The 7,500-nt window shown below is 53.9% G+C and overlaps 3 non-coding genes across 3 annotated transcripts in view; all 3 read right to left on the bottom strand.

Annotated features, from left to right (window-relative positions):
- LOC126333038 (large subunit ribosomal RNA) overlaps positions 1-749 on the bottom strand; it is a 4,222-nt gene extending 3,473 nt beyond the window's left edge. Inside the window, exon 1 of the ribosomal RNA XR_007564061.1 lies at positions 1-749. This exon is cut by the window's left edge and continues 3,473 nt beyond it. This is a non-coding gene — a ribosomal RNA (large subunit ribosomal RNA).
- Positions 750-937: 188 nt separating this feature from the next.
- Positions 938-1,092, bottom strand: LOC126333035 (5.8S ribosomal RNA). Its single transcript, XR_007564059.1, has one exon. It is a non-coding gene; the product is annotated as a 5.8S ribosomal RNA (ribosomal RNA).
- A 367-nt stretch (positions 1,093-1,459) lies between these two features.
- LOC126333036 (small subunit ribosomal RNA) lies at positions 1,460-3,359 on the bottom strand. The gene has a single exon (XR_007564060.1). It is a non-coding gene; the product is annotated as a small subunit ribosomal RNA (ribosomal RNA).
- Positions 3,360-7,500: the final 4,141 nt, after the last annotated feature.

Genomic DNA, 7,500 nt, shown 5'->3' with positions numbered 1-7,500 from the left:
CTCCAGATATACCGCCGAGCAGCCAGCCAGGACACCGGGGCTCTGCCCAACAGACGCGAACCGAGGCCCGCGGAAGGACAGGCTGCGCACCCGGGCCGTAGGCCGGCACCCAGCGGGTCGCGACGTCCTACTAGGGGAGAAGTGCGGCCCACCGCACACCGGAACGGCCCCACCCCGCGGCGAGTGGAAAGGCAACCGGACACGACCCCGCCGCGGATTGCTCCGCGCGGGCGGCCGGCCCCATCTGCCGAGGGCGGGGGCCAGTGGCCGGATGGGCGTGAATCTCACCCGTTCGACCTTTCGGACTTCTCACGTTTACCCCAGAACGGTTTCACGTACTTTTGAACTCTCTCTTCAAAGTTCTTTTCAACTTTCCCTCACGGTACTTGTTCGCTATCGGTCTCGTGGTCATATTTAGTCTCAGATGGAGTTTACCACCCACTTGGAGCTGCACTCTCAAGCAACCCGACTCGAAGGAGAGGTCCCGCCGACGCTCGCACCGGCCGCTACGGGCCTGGCACCCTCTACGGGCCGTGGCCTCATTCAAGTTGGACTTGGGCTCGGCGCGAGGCGTCGGGGTAGTGGACCCTCCCAAACACCACATGCCACGACAGGCGGCAGCCTGCGGGGTTCGGTGCTGGACTCTTCCCTGTTCGCTCGCCGCTACTGGGGGAATCCTTGTTAGTTTCTTTTCCTCCGCTTAGTAATATGCTTAAATTCAGCGGGTAGTCTCGCCTGCTCTGAGGTCGTTGTACGAGGTGTCGCACGCCACACCGCCAGCCGGCTGTGCACGCTACCGAGAAAGTACCGGTATGCGAACCGCCAGGCGACGGGCGCGCATCGCACGTTTAAGGAGACGCGGCCGGCCACACAGGCGACCACGACACTCCCACGTCTCCGAAGCGGGACAAACGCCGCGCGCTTCAGTATACGTAGCCGACCCTCAGCCAGACGTGGCCCGGGAACGGAATCCATGGACCGCAATGTGCGTTCGAAACGTCGATGTTCATGTGTCCTGCAGTTCACATGTCGACGCGCAATTTGCTGCGTTCTTCATCGACCCACGAGCCGAGTGATCCACCGTCCTGGGTGATCTTTTCCTTTTCAGTCTCCCACTGTCTCTTTCAAGACAGTAGCATTTGCGGGACTGAGGCGTCTGACGGCCCCTGTTCCACTATTTTTTTTGTGTCCAACGGCCTCACAGCCGATGGGCGTCGTACGGCTCCACACCGGAGCGGACAGGCACTCGGGCGAACGTCATTCAAAACCGGCGCCAGGCGCCAGGTACCGCAGGCCAGCCGCTCCAGAGCTTCAGCGCTCGTACCACACAACAACAACACTTCCGCTAGTTTTGAGAGGCACGCGTGGTTCCGCACGCGGCGCACGGCCACTGCCGTACAGGTAGCGTGTTGCGCGACACGACACGACACGCACATCGAAAGACATGCAGTCTAGTCGGTAATGATCCTTCCGCAGGTTCACCTACGGAAACCTTGTTACGACTTTTACTTCCTCTAAATGATCAAGTTTGGTCATCTTTCCGGTAGCATCGGCAACGACAGAGTCGATGCCGCGTACCAGTCCGAAGACCTCACTAAATCATTCAATCGGTAGTAGCGACGGGCGGTGTGTACAAAGGGCAGGGACGTAATCAACGCGAGCTTATGACTCGCGCTTACTGGGAATTCCTCGTTCATGGGGAACAATTGCAAGCCCCAATCCCTAGCACGAAGGAGGTTCAGCGGGTTACCCCGACCTTTCGGCCTAGGAAGACACGCTGATTCCTTCAGTGTAGCGCGCGTGCGGCCCAGAACATCTAAGGGCATCACAGACCTGTTATTGCTCAATCTCGTGCGGCTAGAAGCCGCCTGTCCCTCTAAGAAGAAAAGTAATCGCTGACAGCACGAAGGATGTCACGCGACTAGTTAGCAGGCTAGAGTCTCGTTCGTTATCGGAATTAACCAGACAAATCGCTCCACCAACTAAGAACGGCCATGCACCACCACCCACCGAATCAAGAAAGAGCTATCAATCTGTCAATCCTTCCGGTGTCCGGGCCTGGTGAGGTTTCCCGTGTTGAGTCAAATTAAGCCGCAGGCTCCACTCCTGGTGGTGCCCTTCCGTCAATTCCTTTAAGTTTCAGCTTTGCAACCATACTTCCCCCGGAACCCAAAAGCTTTGGTTTCCCGGAGGCTGCCCGCCGAGTCATCGGAGGAACTGCGGCGGATCGCTGGCTGGCATCGTTTATGGTTAGAACTAGGGCGGTATCTGATCGCCTTCGAACCTCTAACTTTCGTTCTTGATTAATGAAAACATACTTGGCAAATGCTTTCGCTTCTGTTCGTCTTGCGACGATCCAAGAATTTCACCTCTAACGTCGCAATACGAATGCCCCCAGCCTGTCCCTATTAATCATTACCTCGGGTTCCGAAAACCAACAAAATAGAACCGAGGTCCTATTCATTATTCCATGCACAACGAGTATTCAAGGCGGGCTTGCCTGCTTTAAGCACTCTAATTTGTTCAAAGTAAACGTGCCGGCCCACCGAGACACTCAACAAAGAGCACCCTGGGTAGGATTTAAACGGGGTCCGCCTCGGGACGCGAAAGCACCCCTTCGGCTCGCCCCACCGGCAGGACGTCCCACGATACATGCCAGTTAAACACCGACGGGCGGTTGAACCAACAGCGTGGGACACAAATCCAACTACGAGCTTTTTAAACCGCAACAACTTTAATATACGCTATTGGAGCTGGAATTACCGCGGCTGCTGGCACCAGACTTGCCCTCCAATAGATACTCGTTAAAGGATTTAAAGTGTACTCATTCCGATTACGGGGCCTCGGATGAGTCCCGTATCGTTATTTTTCGTCACTACCTCCCCGTGCCGGGAGTGGGTAATTTGCGCGCCTGCTGCCTTCCTTGGATGTGGTAGCCGTTTCTCAGGCTCCCTCTCCGGAATCGAACCCTGATTCCCCGTTACCCGTTACAACCATGGTAGGCGCAGAACCTACCATCGACAGTTGATAAGGCAGACATTTGAAAGATGCGTCGCCGGTACGAGGACCGTGCGATCAGCCCAAAGTTATTCAGAGTCACCAAGGCAAACGGACCAGACAAGCCAATCCGATTGGTTTTGATCTAATAAAAGCGTCCCTTCCATCTCTGGTCGGGACTCTGTTTGCATGTATTAGCTCTAGAAATTACCACAGTTATCCAAGTAACGTGGGTACGATCTAAGGAACCATAACTGATTTAATGAGCCATTCGCGGTTTCACCTTAATGCGGCTTGTACTGAGACATGCATGGCTTAATCTTTGTGACAAGCATATGACTACTGGCAGGATCAACCAGGGAGCTGCGTCAACTAGAGCTGAGCAGCCGGCCGCCCGGGAGTGTGTCCCGGGGGCCCGCGCGAACACGCAAGCGTCCGCTCAATTATTCTGCAAACAGGAGGAGGCCGAGCTCCCCTGCACGATACACCTCGAAACCCTCTCAGGTCCCGGCGGCGCGCAGCGCCGTCCTAGGTACTTGGTCGGTTTCGAGAGAGGCGCAATCGCCCGGAGTTAGGCGAGTAGACGGTTTTAGTGCGAAACACCCTTGCTCCCAACTGAGCTTGCCGCTGCCGACAGAGGCCCGGGAGCGTGCTGTCGTGGCATTGCCGGCGGGAGACAACACGCGCCACCTATGGTGACCGGCAGCTCCAACGCCAGCGCCACACAAGGGCAAAGCCCCACTTGGGTGCAGAAGCGAAACTCTCCCAGCACAGCGCACGCGCCAACACGTCCGCACAACTGCGATACAAACCACCTGCGAGAACCGCTGGGGCGACCGAGCAGCAGACGGCGTCGCGGCGCCGAGTGCCAGGCGGCGGCGCATCCTCAACGCACACAGTCCTCAATCAGACCAGCACACTGCAGATGTCCACCGCGCTTCGCACCGGGCTCGGCTGAACCAAACTTTGGCCGCCAGGCGCCGCGTGCAGGGTGCGCCGCAGCGTAGCTGCGCCGCCTGCCGAGCCCGGTCGGGCTGGCGCTCCTGCCACTCGGCGCCCCCCACCAGCCGCCTGTTGCGCGTGCGCCCCACGCAGCGCGCGGCCAACACGCCGGGCGGCCCCCCCTTCACCGGCCGGGAACAGTCCCCACCAAGCCACCGCCGCGTATCGCTTCATACCCACATGGGCCTAGTCACGTGTGTGGATGTGGCGGGTACCGCTGAAAACAACCGGTTAATAGCTGTACCGATCGTCGCCATCACAGATTCACCTCCAGCGTGAACAACCGCTCAACAACGGATTTCCAGTTCATTTGCGTATCTTGGGCAGTAAACGTAGATGTCCACCTACATTTGCGAATTCAACAATTCTTGCATGCCAGGATGTCATGTGTCACGACACGCTACATCAGACCACATACACACTGCGACATGTGCAGAAGAGAACACGTGGAAGGTGGCCCGCGCACGTATGCGATGTCCCTTCCGCGATCCACTGTCAACCCGGCATCTGCGGCATGTCCCAGATATGGAACGCGGTCCACCAGGGTAGCACTTTGTGTGAGGCAATACGACAAAGTCGGAATACACGCGTCACTACATCACACGGCTCACGCTGACCTGACCTGACTCACCGCACCACCACCCCCCAGCGACCCAGGGTGACATACAATGCGTTCGTACGTTCCTCCCACACGCCTCTAACGGCGTACCACAGTGCAACCTAGCTGTTATTGGGAGACGAGACAAGTAGCATCGAGCACAACATATGGAAATTGAGATTCGACACCGTTGGGCACAGCCAGCGTACGGTCACACGAATCACACTACTTCACTCTGTACGTAACTACCGATGATCGGTACAGCGTGTGGGTTACGCGTACGACATCAGCGGACAATGGACACAGACCATACCACGACGTACACTGAGGGCGTCGACATCTGAACGCAACTGAACAGCTGCGAGGCTCATTAACACTCAAACGCCAGACCGACCAGCTTGAGAGGACGGAGACACAAAGAGAGGGGCAGAGGGGGGGGGGGGGGGGGGGGGGCGATATAGTCCTATTGCAGTACAATTGACAGTGGATAGCGGGAATATGTGGAAAGTAAGCAACACTCGCAAGACATCTACATGAGGATAACAACGACACCAGAGATTCCGAGCAGTGAACTATGTTAGGCAAAGGGACAACGTGGGTTAGGTTAAGGGACAACGTGGGTTAGGTTAAGGGACAACGTGGTTAGGTTAAGGGACAACGTGGGTTAGGTTAAGGGACAACGTGGGTTAGGTTAAGGGACAACGTGGGTTAGGTTAAGGGACAACGTGGGTTAGGTTAAGGGACAACGTGGGTTAGGTTAAGGGACAACGTGGGTTAGGTTAAGGGACAACGTGGGTTAGGTTAAGGGACAACGTGGGTTAGGTTAAGGGACAACGTGGGTTAGGTTAAGGGACAACGTGGGTTAGGTTAAGGGACAACGTGGGTTAGGTTAAGGGACAACGTGGGTTAGGTTAAGGGACAACGTGGGTTAGGTTAAGGGACAACGTGGGTTAGGTTAAGGGACAACGAGGGTTAGGTTAAGGGACAACGTGGGTTAGGTTAAGGGACAACGTGGGTTAGGTTAAGGGACAACGTGGGTTAGGTTAAGGGACAACGTGGGTTAGGTTAAGGGACAACGTGGGTTAGGTTAAGGGACAACGTGGGTTACGTTAAGGGGACAACGTGGGTTACGTTAAGGGACAACGTGGGTTACGTTAAGGGACAACGTGGGTTACGTTAAGGGACAACGTGGGTTACGTTAAGGGACAACGTGGGTTAGGTTAAGGACAACGTGGGTTAGGTTAAGGGACAACGTGGGTTAGGTTAAGGGACAACGTGGGTTAGGTTAAGGGACAACGTGGGTTAGGTTAAGGGACAACGTGGGTTAGGTTAAGGGACAACGTGGGTTAGGTTAAGGGACAACGTGGGTTAGGTTAAGGGGACAACGTGGGTTAGGTTAAGGGACAACGTGGGTTAGGTTAAGGGACAACGTGGGTTAGGTTAAGGGACAACGTGGGTTAGGTTAAGGGACAACGTGGGTTAGGTTAAGGGACAACGTGGGTTAGGTTAAGGGACAACGTGGGTTAGGTTAAGGGACAACGTGGGTTAGGTTAAGGGACAACGTGGGTTAGGTTAAGGGACAACGTGGGTTAGGTTAAGGGACAACGTGGGGTTAGGTTAAGGGACAACGTGGGTTACGTTAAGGGACAACGTGGGTTACGTTAAGGGACAACGTGGGTTACGTTAAGGGACAACGTGGGTTACGTTAAGGGACAACGTGGGTTACGTTAAGGGACAACGTGGGTTACGTTAAGGGACAACGTGGGTTAGGTTAAGGGACAACGTGGGTTAGGTTAAGGGACAAACGTGGGTTAGGTTAAGGGACAACGTGGGTTAGGTTAAGGGACAACGTGGGTTAGGTTAAGGGACAACGTGGGTTAGGTTAAGGGACAACGTGGGTTAGGTTAAGGGACAAATTGAGTTAGGTTAAGGGACAAATTGAGTTAGGTTAAGGGACAAATTGAGTTAGGTTAAGGGACAAATTGAGTTAGGTTAAGGGACAAATTGAGTTAGGTTAAGGGACAAATTGAGTTAGGTTAAGGGACAAATTGAGTTAGGTTAAGGGACAAATTGAGTTAGGTTAAGGGACAAATTGAGTTAGGTTAAGGGACAAATTGAGTTAGGTTAAGGGACAAATTGAGTTAGGTTAAGGGACAAATTGAGTTAGGTTAAGGGACAAATTGAGTTAGGTTAAGGGACAAATTGAGTTAGGTTAAGGGACAAATTGAGTTAGGTTAAGGGACAAATTGAGTTAGGTTAAGGGATAATCTGGTACAACCACAGTTAGGTTAAGCGATAATCTGGTACAGCCACAGTTAGGTTAAGCGATAATCTGGTACAGCCACAGTTAGGTTAAGCGATAATCTGGTACAGCCACAGTTAGGTTAAGCGATAATCTGGTACAGCCACAGTTAGGTTAAGCGATAATCTGGTACAGCCACAGTTAGGTTAAGCGATAATCTGGTACAGCCACAGTTAGGTTAAGCGATAATCTGGTACACGCCACAGTTAGGTTAAGCGATAATCTGGTACAGCCACAGTTAGGTTAAGCGATAATCTGGTACAGCCACAGTTAGGTTAAGCGATAATCTGGTACAGCCACAGTTAGGTTAAGCGATAATCTGGTACAGCCACAGTTAGGTTAAGCGATAATCTGGTACAGCCACAGTTAGGTTAAGCGATAATCTGGTACAGCCACAGTTAGGTTAAGCGATAATCTGGTACAGCCACAGTTAGGTTAAGCGATAATCTGGTACAGCCACAGTTAGGTTAAGCGATAATCTGGTACAGCCACAGTTAGGTTAAGCGATAAAGTTGGTTAAATTCGGTATTGTGTGGGAAGGGGGCAGAGAGAGAGTGGGGGGGGGGTGGATAGTTGTGGCAGAACACGCGATCTAGTGTGT

Source organism: Schistocerca gregaria, unplaced genomic scaffold (genome assembly GCF_023897955.1).
Source record: "Schistocerca gregaria isolate iqSchGreg1 unplaced genomic scaffold, iqSchGreg1.2 ptg001558l, whole genome shotgun sequence".
Classification (NCBI taxonomy): Eukaryota; Metazoa; Arthropoda; class Insecta; order Orthoptera; family Acrididae; genus Schistocerca; species Schistocerca gregaria.
The sequence above is the reverse complement of the archived record's forward strand: the minus strand, read 5'-3'. Positions and strand labels throughout refer to the sequence as shown.